Below are 14909 nucleotides of genomic sequence, written 5' to 3'. Positions count from 1 at the left end.
CTCCCTAGGATAAGACAAGGACTGGTCCACTCGGAGTCGGTATACTAGTCTGAGTTGGGTATCCATATTCAACTGCGATATAAACGCACCTGCATGCATGTTGCTATGTACTGTATTTCTTCTATTCGATGCCCAGGCTTCTCTTAATTTTGCCTGTCTATCAGAGGTCCAGCATCTATTCTGTGCTGACAACTCACTACCTTACCAAATCCTAAATTTTACAGTCGTACAAAAGATACAATGGTCTTTATTATCAGCTAACATATCACATATTAGAGAGTCTAATAGAGGCCTGGCTTATATTCTTTGGACAGAGAGGGGCGGTCGTGTAGCCTAGTGGTTTAAGCGTTCGCTCGTCACGCCGAAGATCCGGGTTCGATTCCCGACATGTGTACAATGTGTGAAGCCCATTTCTGGTGCCCCCCGCCGTGATGTTGGTGGAATATTGCTAAAAGCGGCGTAAAATCAAACTCACTCACTCACTTTGGACAGAGAGTATGACTCAGCATCTAGTCTTGCCATAAGTTTGTTTGTTGTTTAACACCGCACTTAGCAATATTCAAACTATATTTCCTTGTTCTGTTAAAGATCGCATCTGGATCAGCATTGTGTTCTGTGTTTCAGTGCCTATCTTTATTGATTAATTCCCCAAGTTGAACATCTGTGAGGATGTGTTCTTGAACAGATAAAAGAAAGGTCAATTTTTGATTGTAGAAGCAAACGCATGCTCGTGCTTCAATCCTTGTAAAAACAAACTGGTAGCTTATTTGGCTGACTACTACTGAAACACAATGAAATGGCGATGTCGATTACACTCGAGTTGAAAGAATCATGTTCATGATGTCAATCACTGGATTGTTTGGCCCGGACTCGATTATTAACAGACCGCCGTCATATATCTGGACTATTGCAGAGTGTGGCGTTAAACAACAAACAAACATGCACACAACAAAAACTCGAGTACAAATGTGAGTCACTGACACAACAGGACTCCAATTTGGGCGTCACGGGCATAAACAAAAGCTATTGGAATTGTTAATGCTTGATTCACCGACATCTCCTTGGAAACTACAAGGCCTGTCAAGCTCAAACTGTATGAAAGATCCTAGTTATTTTGTCACTAAAAGAATTCCCATCCGACATCCACTGTAGCTATTATGAAAATGTCATTTTTGCTTATTATTCAGACATTTCCATTTGTATCATTATGAAATTTGATATGCCGCAAGTATATACGTGGAATGCAGAGTAAGAAAGATATGTAATGCGTTGATTATTTTTATCCAGCTACCATGGTTAACTGATAGGCTCTGCCTTGACCTTGAGAAATTGAGCACATTGTTTCGCTGGACGAGTCGGTAAAAAAAGCACAGGTTTATGGCCTTTGGAACATGGACAAATTTGAGGAACGTGCAGTGATCAAGAAAAGTGACTTGCAGAAAAGGGGCTTAAAAGTCACCCATGGAAGATATATGTACAAAGCTAGGGGAGGATGCCCCTTCCTTTGCTAATGTAAAGAGCTGCCCAGCAGAGTGTAAACGTGACAGGAAGAGCCTTGCAAACGACTCCCGTCCTGGAAGGCCTCTGACGTCAGCCACTCCAAATATAATCCAGAGATTCCACTATATGGTGATGACCAACCGGCGAATGACTGCTGGTTCAGTTGGCATTTCCGAGGAGACAGAACATTCCATAATCACCGAAACTTTGCCAATGAAGAAAGTATCCATTCGTTGGGTTCGTTGACATCTGACATAAAACACACCAAGCACAATATGTCACAATATGTGAAAATCTACCTCTGTTTGAAGCTGATACAGTAAGGTTCTTGCAACAACTTGTGACTTTGGATGAAACCTGGTGTTCCCACTTCCAGCCAGGCCAAACAACAATATGCAATCACGTTCCTCAAGTTGGTCCATTATCTTTCACGTCATAGAGGAAAACCGACTGTTGTGACAAGTTATTTTTCGCATCGAATGTAGAACGTTTAACACGAACATGCAAATCCCTTTGATATATATTTATGTTGTTAGGCAAGTAGTTTCTTTGCTCACAGTTTTCGTAAAAACGTTCGTCCCTGTATTTCTAGGCATAGCTAAATATGGGTTAGAACAAAGCACTGCCTGTTTTGAAAATCCGTTTAATATTTACATCGATGAAGAGGGTTAAACAGAGACGCCAATATTTCTCCATAATTAGGTTGGGCTTCAGGGCCTCATTGTGTGTTTCAATATATTTTGAGTTGAGAGATTAGTGATTGACTGTAAGCATGACGCGAATGCCTGCAGCAAATGTTTTTTGACATAACACTCAAAGACGGCGAAACTACTCTCCACTGTTGTGTTTGTGGTACGTTGGAAGTGATGTCTTATTGATTTGCAGTACATTGCCACGTTGTACCCATTAATAAAAGACACCGAAGTGTTTGTTTCCTATTATATTTTCGTCAACACCTGTAGATAAGCCTTTTTATAAACGATTCATCGTATTTTGTATTTCTTCCTTGCCAATACGAGATTCAGTACTAATCTTGCATTGTGTTAGCGACATTTCAGTAGATACCGTTGTCAAGCAATATGTTTCAGCATTGTCCTTGCTTGACAACGGTACAAGGATCTACACCGAAACGTCGCTGGTACATTATTAAAAAGAAGTTCTTCTCCATTGATTTTTGTCACCCGTCAAATTCTAACAAATGCCTATCAAACAATACAAGACTTAGTGTGGTACTAAAACTCATATTGGCAAGGAGGAAATACAAAATGCGATGCATCGTTTACAAAAACCGGCCTATCTACTGGTCTTGACGAAACTGTAATAGGATAAAAAACACTTCCGTGTTTTTTTATAATGCCCCTCCAATCTGCTTTGTGTTGTAAGATCTTTGATATGGGTACATTTCCTGAAATGTGGACAAAAGCTATTATTTTTCCTCGCCACAAAATCTGTAGGAATTCTTAATTCTATTCCTCGGTTTACCTAGGTGTAAGTGGATTCGATGTCATTTTGACAGTCTGAGATAACCGGAAGTAACGCGTACGTGTTAACGTCAGAGAATTGTGGGAAAAATTTAATTGAAACAGGTCAATAAAAACACTTAAATTAGATATACACTTACATAGATAATGATGTTCTAATAAACGTTTGATACAACCGATTTTAATGAAGCCATTAACTGACGATGCATTAAGAATTTAATGTATCATTTGGGTTTAATGTAGCTATTAGTTAATGAAGGTTTGATACAACCGGGTCCTGATAACTACAGGGGTATTTCATTAGTCCCCACTTTTCACTAGTCCCCAACTTAGACATTGTGCAAACTGTTCTCGAAATCACTCAAACAGGTGTCTTGCTAATTCCGAATTCAGACGTGTGTCGTCAAAGCAAATGGTAATAGCTTACCAAATTAGATGCGTTATTACATAGCCTAAATGGTCGTATACATTGATGTACATGTACATCACGATTTATTTTCATTATTTATTATTACAATATCAGTGTACAAATACACACTCAAACTGGCAAGGTGTATGTATACATCCGTCAAAAGTATCGGACCGCCAAATTTTAAGTGTTCATTTTTAATGTCGAGCGTTTCAAATGGTACACTGTGTGTTTCCACCATTCTCTCTGTAGTATGGTAGCCACCTTAACTGCGAGCTATATGCACACCTACGGGATCTCTTCAGAGAAATTCACGTTTGATGACAGAACGTTCATGCTTATTTACTGATTAACTTTAAATGAAAGTTCTATCAATTTGAAAGTGAAATGCCTAGGCGTACTATCCCAGAAAATTAAAGATGGCAAATCAGTGGCATGCACCAAACTGGCATGTCATGTCGGGCTATTGCCACCGTGCTGAACATTAATCATACTGTACTCAGTCGACTCATTAGAAAACACACATTGACAACACATGTGAGTGACTGAGTTGCGGCTCAGAGAGGACAGTGTCCTTCTACGCCAGGCAAAACGGCTGCCTACTTCAACTTGCACTGTTCTTCGCCATCAATGGCATACCCACAGCAAAGTGTCCCTTACCAACTTCAGGCGCCGACAGAATGCAGCAGGATTAAGGGTCAGGAGACGTCCACTCGGTTCGCCCCGATACATGCGGGGCCGTTTAGCCTGGAGTCAGGAGTCATGAAGGAGGTTTCATTGGTCTGACGACAGTCAGTTTTTGTCGCACCGCACTGATGGTAGGACTCGCGTCTGGAGCCAAAGAGGAACATCTCATCAGCGCAACATCTAGGAAACAATGGCATATGGTAGCGGCTCAGTAATGTCATGGGGACGTTGCTCCGTTGATTGTCAACTTGATTTGGTCACAGTTCAGGGGATATTAAATGGACAATAGTACCAAGACGGTTTTGTTGTGCGTCATTTAGCTAAGCCATGCACTTATCACACGTTCTGTCTTCACGGACGACAATGCCCGACCCCACCGAGCACGATCTGTGACTGACCATCTCAAGAACAACGCCATTGAGACTCTGCCTTTCCAAATTTACACATGCCAATGCTATTCAAAGGTGAGGTGAAATTGGGTTTAACGTCGCGTCCAAGATGATTGCACTTATATAGCGACGTGCATGCACGTGTATGTGTGTGTGTGGCTGCTTGTACTAGTCCGGACTGATGCCGATATATAGTGCTCGCGCACTGAGATACCATGCCGCAGTTTAACATGAATACCCCACTCAGACACAGTATACTGACTCCGAGCCGACCAGTCCTTGTTTTAGCCCCTTAATGCCGAGCGCCAGACAGGGTAACAACAAGTACCATCTTTTAACGTCTTTTGGAATGACGCGGCCAGGGATCGAACCCCGGACCTTTCGCTCTCCGGGCGGACGCTCTAGACCAAGGAGGCGGTCTAATCGAAAGTAAGTTCAAAAGCAAGTAAATGAATTCCTGAACTTACGAAAGCGAATTTTGTAATTAGCTGTATTTCCAGAAATATATCTATTTTTCTACTGTTATATGATGTTTACTTTTTGTTATTCACCGACCCGACATAGATAATCTGTCTTTCATATTACTATTGTTAATCTGTCAAGGCATAGCAGATGAAAGAATCGTGTGGTCTTTAACTTCTTTTGAGTAGTATATTTCCATTGTGTAGAACGTGAGGTCAATCTGCACTCACATCTGGCTCTCATAACAACGCGGCGGTCGGGTAGCCTGGTGGTTAAAGCGTTCGCTCGTCACGCCGAAGACCCGGGTTCGATTCCCGACATGGGTACAATGTGTGAAGCCCATGTCTGGTGTCCCCCGCCGTGATATTGCTGGAATATTGCTATAAGCGGCGTAAAATCAAACTCACTCACACTCATATCAATGGGTTTCTTCTTTCATTGTGTAAGACGTAGAATGGTGTAGACTCGTCCTCCCACGAACCTTGACATATTTGTTGTAAATCGGGTCACTGTGCGAGGAAGCAGCTTGCTGTGACCGACAACAGTCATCGCCTCTACCGACCAATCAACTTCGCAGAGCAGGCGATCAATGTATCGGGGCGTGGTCAATATCATTAATTTATCTGAGCTTATTTATCTACTAAACTAATTGCTTCCAGGGGAAATGGGTATCGACTTAGATGATTATTAGTGAACTAAATGTATCAACTAAACTGATTAATCTAACAGATTCTAGCAGCATCACCGGCATCACCAATAACAATCCCGTACTAAACTGTGTGCATATATTGTTGAGCACAAATTCAGATATCCTAAGTGTAATTGGTGTTGGAAAAGCTAAGTGTATATTTTAAACTATTAATTTCAAATTTCAATTTGAATAAACTTGCTTTGAGTCCTATGAAGTCATATGGGCCAGTTTGGGGATTCTTACCTGTGAATTCTCCACGTCTCAAATAAATCTTCATGCATTTCCCTTCACCATTGTATAATGCCATCCTAACCCAAGTTTAGTCGGCATTGTATTCATCCATCTTTTCTTCCCCTAAAACAGGCAACTAGCTTTGTTGTTAAACCACTGAACACATCGTAAAAGTCGATGACTTTAATACCAATGAAGACCCGTGAAGATCCGGGGTAGAAAAGGTCTTCAGCAACCAATGCTTGCCGTAAAAGGCGACTATGCTTGTCGTAAGAGGCGACTAACGGGATCGGGTGGTCAGGCTCGCTGACCTGGCTGATGCATGTCATCGTATCCCAACTGAGTGGATCAATGCTCATGATATTAATCACTGGATGTTCTGGTCCAGACTCGATTATTTACAGACCGCAGTCATATAGCTGGAATATTGCTGAGTGCGGCGTTTAACAACAAAGAAACAAACAAATAATACCGATGAAGTTTTTAGTGGCATCGGTTTCCACGAGAGCAGGAGTACCACTGACCGTTTACAATAATTAATATAAATTTTACTTGGTCACACGTCAGTCTTCGGTTTAGAGCAGACATATGATACTTCATGAAAAAAGACGTACATGAGTTTTGAATGAGAAGCTTATTCCCGCAAACCATGACAGAGTTTCATGTGATAGTGTATGCTACCCTTTCAGATGAGTTCTACCCGTGAAGATTCCGGGGTAGAATAGGTCTTCAGCAACCCATGCTTGCCGTAAAAGGTGACTATGCTTGTCGTAAAAGGCGACTAGCGGGATCGGGTGGTCAGGCTTGCTGACGTGGTTGATGCATGTCATCGATCCCAATTGCGTGGATCGATGCTCATGATATTAATCACTGGATTGTCTGGTCCAGACTCGATTATTTACAGACCGCCGTCATATAGCTGGAATATTGCTGAGTGCGGCGTGTAACAACAAACCAACAACAACAGATGCGGCATGTTTGTCTCGCATAGTTTTAGATCGATAGATACTATTTTAATCACTTCTTTACCCTTTCAACAAACACGATCACTTCACGTAGTTATCATCACTATCTTGCCTTTACGCCCAATTCAATCTGTTTCGGCAGATAATTACACGGCATTGACGTTTTATATTTAAAAGGACTAGTTTCTGGTAACATTATCCTGAGTTCGATCAGTTTTGATCAGAATCAAACCATACATCACCACAGCTTGATGCCAATCTGCCATCCATATCAACATGGTTCTGAACCCGATCTTCCTGGCATACCGCAGAGACGCAGTCACCCCTCCATAGCAACACGTGAGCGAACATATCATAAATTGATTTTAATTTTAAAAACACATTTGCCTACTCACAATTCCAAATGTATCCACAGTCCACAAAGGCACCATGCAGTCTCCCTTAACAGGAACAGATATCTCGATAATAGTATTTAGAGTAATGTGATCATAGTTATTTTTCTTAATCCAGTCAGTGTTTCAAGGCTCAAGTTCCTCAAATGCAAAATATATCTGTTGCGGGGGGACTTACTGTAGAATATCGCAGGACAGACTGATGAGAGGTCATTGTATGAAATGCAGGCCCCGTGAAAACAATAGGATGATGCCAATAGAGGTTGATATGTTGCAGTTAAAAGAAGCCACACACTTTGACTAAATTAAAAAAATTAAAAGGGAGTTGTGTGCAGCGCAAATACACGCAATTCAACACCAACCATTCATCAAAGTATGTGTGTCGCTCTCAAAATTATGAAAAGTGATGGCAATTTGGATTTGAGCTTTTATTGGATTATTTGATAAACTGATTTTGATTTTAAGAGTTGGTACTCTGCATAAGGCTAATATGAGAAACAACAGGATCTATGAAGACATCTTGCTTTTAACTTTCAGAGTGATTCCAGTAAGACAAGTCTGACGTCTTCTTCTGCCTTCTATACCAAGATGAGGTGTCATCTCACGTCAAACACAGGCAGGCAGACCAGAAAAAGAGCCAGAAGAAAACATCATCAGTGAAATTAAAATTGTAGATAAGGGAATAAAACATTTTCAAAGAAATTGACAGACTTTTTTGTTGGTGCCCCCCGCCGTGATGTTGGTGGAATATTGCTAAAAGCGGCGTAAAACCATACTCACTTACTCACTCACTTTGGACAGAGAGTATGACTCAGCATCTAGTCTTGCCATAAGTTTGTTTGTTTGTTGTTTAACACCGCACTTAGCAATATTCAAACTATATGGCCTTGTTCTGTTAAAGATCGCATCTGAATCAGCATTGTGTTCTGTGTTTCAGTGCCTATCTTTATTGATTACGTTCCCCAAGTTGAACATGTATAAGGATGTGTTCTTGAACAGATAAAAGAAAGGTCAATTTTTGATTGTAGAAGCAAACGCATGCATGTGCAAGGAGTCAATCTTTGTAAAAACAAACTGGTAGCTTTTTTGGCTGACTACTACTGAAACACAATGAAATGGCGATGTCGATTACACTCGAGTTGAAAGAATCATGTTCATGATGTCAATCACTGGATTGTTTGGCACGGACTCGATTATTAACAGACCGCCGTCATATAGCTGGACTATTGCTGAGTGTGGCAAACAAACATGCACACAACAAAAACTCGAGTACAAATGTGAGTCACTGACACAACAGGACTCCAATTTGGGCGTCAGGGCGTAAACAAAAGCTATTGGAATTGTAATGCTTCATTCACCGACATCTCCTTGGAAACTACAAGGCCTGTCAAGCTCAAACTGTATGAAAGATCCTAGTTATTTTGTCACTAAAAGAATTCCCATCCGACATCCACTGTAGCTATTATGAAAATGTCATTTTTGCTTATTATTCAGACATTTCCATTTGTATCATTATGAAATTTGATATGCCGCAAGTATATACGTGGAATGCGGAGTAAGATATATATGTAATGCGTTGATTATTTTTATCCAGCTACCATGGTTAACTGATAGGCTCTGCGTCACACAGTGAAATCGTTTCTTGTGGACATCACATGATGTCATGGAGGCATAACCGCAAAAACTTGAGAAATTGAGCACATTGTTTCGCTGGGACGAGTCGGTAAAAAAGCACAGGTTTATGGCCTTTGGAACATGGACAAATTTGAGGAACGTGCAGTGATCAAGAAAAGTGACTTGCAGAAAAGGGGCTTAAAAGTCACCCATGGAAGATATATGTACAACGCTAGGGGAGGATGCCCCTTCCTTCGTCAATGTAAAGAGCTGCCCAGCAGAGTGTAAACGTGACAGGAAGAGCCTTGCAAGCCTCTGACGTCAGCCACTCCAAATATAATCCAGAGATTCCACTATATGGCGATGACCGACCGGCGAATGACTGCTGGTTCAGTTGGCATTTCCGAGGAGACAGGACATTCCATAATCACCGAAACTTTGGCAATGAAGAAAGTATCCCTTCGTTGGGTTCGTTGACATCTGATATAAAACACACCAGGCACAATGTCACAATATGTGAAAATCTACCTCTGTTTGAAGCTGATACAGTAAGGTTCTTGCAACAACTTGTGACTATGGATGAAACCTGGTGTTCCCACTTCCAGCCAGGCCAAACAACAATATGCAATCACGTTCCTCAAGTTGGTCCATTATCTTTGACGTCATAGAGGAAAACCGACTGTTGAGACAAGTTATTTTTTCGCATCGAATGTAGAACGTTTAACACGAACATGCAAATCCCTTTGATATATATTTATGTTGTTAGGCAAGTAGTTTCTTTGCTCACAGTTTTCGTAAAAACGTTCGTCGCACTCTACTTTTTTCGGCCAAAGATGAAAAGTTGCAAAATCGCTGTATTTCTACGCATAGCTAAATATGGGTTAGAACAAAGCACTGCCTGTTTTGAAAATCCGTTTAATATTTACATCGATGAAGAGGGTTAAACAGAGACGCCATTATTTTTCCATAATTAGGGTGGGCTTCAGGGCCTCATTGTGTGTTTCAATATTGTTTGAGTTGAGAGATTAGTGATTGACTGTAAGCATGACGCGAATGCCTGCAGCAAATGTTTTTTGACATAACACTCAAAGACGGCGAAACTACTCTCCACTGTTGTGTTTGTGGTACGTTGGAAGTGATGTCTTATTGATTTGCAGTACACGGCCACGTTGTACCCATTAATAAAAGACACCGAAGTGTTTGTTTCCTATTATATTTTCGTCAACACCTGTAGATAAGCCTTTTTATAAACGATTCATCGTATTTTGTATTTCTTCCTTGCCAATACGAGATTCAGTACTAATCTTGCATTGTGTTAGCGACATTTCAGTAGATACCGTTGTCAAGCAATATGTTTCAGCATTGCTTGACAACGGTACAAGGATCTACACCGAAACGTCGCTAGTACATTATAAAAAAGAAGTTCTTCTCCATTGATTTTTGTCATCCGTCAAAGTCTAACAAATGCCTATCAAACAATACAAGACTTAGTGTGGTACTAAAACTCATATTGGCAAGGAGGAAATACAAAATGCGATGCATCGTTTACAAAAACCGGCCTATCTACTGGTCTTGACGAAACTGTAATAGGATAAAAACACTTCCGTGTTTTTTATAATGCCCCTCCAATCTGCTTTGTGTTGTATGATCTTTGATATGGGTACATTTCCATATATTTTTCCTCACCACAAAATCTGTAGGAATTCTTAATTCTATTCCTCGGTTTACCTAGGTGTAAGTGGATTCGATGTCATTTTGACAGTCTGAGATAACCGGAAGTAACACGTACGTGTTTACGTCAGGGAATTGTGGGAAAAATTTAATGGAAACAGGTCAATAAAAACACTTAAATTAAATATACACTTACATAGATAATGATGTTCTAATAAACGTTTGATACAACCGATTTTAATGAAGCCATTAACTGACGATGCATTAAGAATTTAATGTATCATTTGGGTTTAATGTAGCTATTAGTTAATGAAGGTTTGATACAACCGGGTCCTGATAACTACAGGGGTATTTCATTGGTTCATTCGCAGGACGGTGACCAACTGACTTTTCACTAGTCCCCAACTTAGACATCATGCAAACTGTTCTCGAAATCACTCAAACAGGTGTCTTGCTAATTCCGAATTCAGACGTGTGTCGTCACAGCAAATGGTAATAGTTTACCAAATTAGATGCGTTATTACATAGCCTAAATGGTCGTATACATTGATGTACATGTACATCACGATTTATTTTCATTATTTATTATTACAATATCAGTGTACAAATACACACTCAAACTGGCAAGGTGTATGTATACATCCGTCAAAAGTATCGGACCGCCAAATTTTAAGTGTTCATTTTTAATGTCGAGTGTTTCAAATGGTACACTGTGTGTTTCCACCATTCTCTCTGTAGTATGGTAGCCACCTTAACTGCGAGCTATATGCACACCTACGGGATCTCTTCAGAGAAATTCACGTTTGATGACAGAACGTTCATGCGTATTTACTGATTAACTTTAAATGAAAGTTCTATCAATTTGAAAGTGAAATGCCTAGGCGTACTATCCCAGAAAATTAAAGATGGCAAATCAGTGGCATGCACCAAACTGGCATGTCATGTCGGGCTATTGCCACCGTGCTGAACATTAATCAGTCGACTCATTAGAAAACACACATTGACAACACATGTGAGTGACTGAGTTGCGTCTCAGAGAGGACAGTGTCCTTCTACGCCAGGTAAAACGGCTGCCAACTTCAACTTGCACTGTTCTTCGCCATCACTGGCATACCCACAGCAAAGTGTCCCTTACCAACTTCAGGCGTCGACAGAATGCAGCAGGATTAAGGGTCAGGAGACGTCCACTCGGTTCGCCCCGATACATGCGGGGCCGTTTAGCCTGGAGTCAGGAGTCATAAAGGAGGTTTCATTGGTCTGACGACAGTCAGTTATTGTCGCACCGCACTGATGGTAGGACTCGCGTCTGGAGCCAAAGAGGAACATCTCATCAGCGCAACATCTAGGAAACAATGGCATATGGTAGCGGCTCAGTAATGTCATGGGGACGTTGCTCCGTAAACTTAATTTGGTCACAGTTCAGGGGATATTAAATGGACAATAGTACCAAGACGGTTTTGTTGTGCGTCATTTAGCTAAGCCATGCACTTATCACACGTTCTGTCTTCACGGACGACAATGCCCGACCCCACCGAGCACGATCTGTGACTGACCATCTCAAGAACAACGCCATTGAGACTCCGCCTTTACACATTCACACATGCTAATGCTATTCAAAGGTGAGGTGAAATTGGGTTTAACGTCGCGTCCAAGATGATTGCACTTATATAGCGACGTGCATGCACGTGCATGTGAGTGTGTGGCTGCTTGTACTAGTCCGGACTGATGCCGATATATAGTGCTCGCGCACTGAGATACCATGCCGCAGTTTAACATGAATACCCCACTCAGACACAGTATACTGACTCCGAGCCGACCAGTCCTTGTTTTAGCCCCTTAATGCCGAGCGCCAGACAGGGTAACAACAAGTACCATCTTTTAACGTATTTTGGTATGACGCGGCCAGGGATCGAACCCCGGACCTTTCGCTCTCTGGGCGGACGCTCTAGACCACGGAGGCGGCCTAATCGAAAGTAAGTTCAAAAGCAAGTAAATGAATTCCTGAACTTACGAAAGCGAATTTTGTAATTAGCTGTATTTCCAGAAATATATCTATTTTTCTACTGTTATATGATGTTTAATTTTTGTTATTCACCGACCCGACATAGATAATCTGTCTTTCATATTACTATTGTTAATCTGTCAAGGCATAGCAGATGAAAGAATCGTGTGGTCTTTAACTTCTTTTGAGTAGTATATTTCCATTGTGTAGAACGTGAGGTCAATCTACACTCACATCTGGCTCTCATAACAACGCGGCGGTCGGGTAGCCTGGTGGTTAAACCGTTCGCTCGTCACGCCGAAGACCCGGGTTCGATTCCCGACATGGGTACAATGTGTGAAGCCCATGTCTGGTGTCCCCCGCCGTAATATTGCTGGAATATTGCTAAAAGCGGCGTAAAATCAAACTCACTCACACTCATATCAACGGGTCACTTCTTTCATTGTGTAAGACGTAGAATGATGTAGATTCGTCCTTCCACGAACCTTGACATATTTGTTGTAAGTCGGGTCACTGTGCGAGGAAGTAGCTTGCTGTGACCGACAACAGTCATCGCCTCTACCGACCAATCAACTTCGCAGAGCAGGCGATCAATGTATCGGGGCGTGGTCAATATCATTAATTTATCTGAGCTTATTTATCTACTAAACTAATTGCTTCCAGGGGAAATGGGTATCGACTTAGATGATTATTAGTGAACTAAATGTATCAACTAAACTGATTAATCTAACAGATTCTAGCAGCATCACCGGCATCACCAATAACAATCCCGTACTAAACTGTGTGCATATATTGTTGAGCACAAGTTCAGATATCCTAAGTGTAATTGGTGTTGGAAAAGCTAAGTGTATATTTTAAACTATTAATTTCAAATTTCAATTTGAATAAACTTGCTTTGAGTCCTATGAAGTCATATGGGCCAGTTTGGGGATTCTTACCTGTGAATTCTCCACGTCTCAAATAAATCTTCATGCATTTCCCTTCACCATTGTATAATGCCATCCTAACCCAAGTTTAGTCGGCATTGTATTCATCCATCTTTTCTTCCCCTAAAACAGGCAACTAGCTTTGTTGTTAAACCACTGAACACATCGTAAAAGTCGATGACTTTAATACCAATGAAGACCCGTGAAGATCCGGGGTAGAAAAGGTCTTCAGCAACCAATGATTGCCGTAAAAGGCGACTATGCTTGTCGTAAGAGGCGACTAACGGGATCGGGTGGTCAGGCTTGCTGACCTGGCTGATGCATGTCATCGTATCCCAACTGAGTGGATCAATGCTCATGATATTAATCACTGGATGTTCTGGTCCAGACTCGATTATTTACAGACCGCAGTCATATAGCTGGAATATTGCTGAGTGCGGCGTTTAACAACAAAGAAACAAACAAATAATACCGATGAAGTTTTTAGTGGCATCGGTTTCCACGAGAGCAGGAGTACCACTGACCGTTTACAATAATTAATATAAATTTTACTTGGTCACATAACAGTCTTCGGTTTAGAGCAGACATATGATACTTCATGAAAAAAGACGTACATGAGTTTTGAATGAGAAGCTTATTCCCGCAACCCATGACAGAGTTTCATGTGATAGTGTATGCTACCCTTTCAGATGAGTTCTACCCGTGAAGATTCCGGGGTAGAATAGGTCTTCAGCAACCCATGCTTGCCGTAAAAGGTGACTATGCTTGTCGTAAAAGGCGACTAGCGGGATCGGGTGGTCAGGCTTGCTGACGTGGTTGATGCATGTCATCGATCCCAATTGCGTGGATCGATGCTCATGATATTAATCACTGGATTGTCTGGTCCAGACTCGATTATTTACAGACCGCCGTCATATAGCTGGAATATTGCTGAGTGCCGCGTTAAACAACAAACCAACAACAACAGATGCGGCGTGTTTGTCTCGCATAGTTTTAGATCGATAGATACTATTTTAATCACTTCTTTACCCTTTTCACGAACACGATCACTTCACGTAGTTATCTTCACTATCTTGCCTTTACGCCCAATGGAATCTGTTTCGGCAGATAATTACACGGCATTGACGTTTTATATTTAAAAGGACTAGTTTCTGGTAACATTATCCTGAGTTCGATCAGTTTTGATCAGAATCAAACCATACATCACCACAGCTTGATGCCAATCTGCCATCCATATCAACATGGTTCTGAACCCGATCTTCCTGGCATACCGCAGAGCCGCAGTCACCCCTCGATCGTGCGGATGCCCTTTCTTAGACAACCACACACGATCAAACAAAGGGTTTTATGAAGACTGGAGGTGAAACAGTGCCAAGCTTGGAGATAACGGCCATTTGAAGAAGAGCTTTCTTTCCCCTAACAGCTTAAGTTTACACAGTTTTGTGTACCTTCAATGTTGCTTTAATCAACAACCGAGTGTATTTATACT

This window comes from Haliotis cracherodii, unplaced genomic scaffold (assembly GCF_022045235.1).
Source record: "Haliotis cracherodii isolate W230 unplaced genomic scaffold, xgHalCrac1.p SCAF_1, whole genome shotgun sequence".
Lineage (NCBI taxonomy): Eukaryota > Metazoa > Mollusca > Gastropoda > Lepetellida > Haliotidae > Haliotis > Haliotis cracherodii.
Note: the sequence above shows the minus strand (reverse complement) of the source record.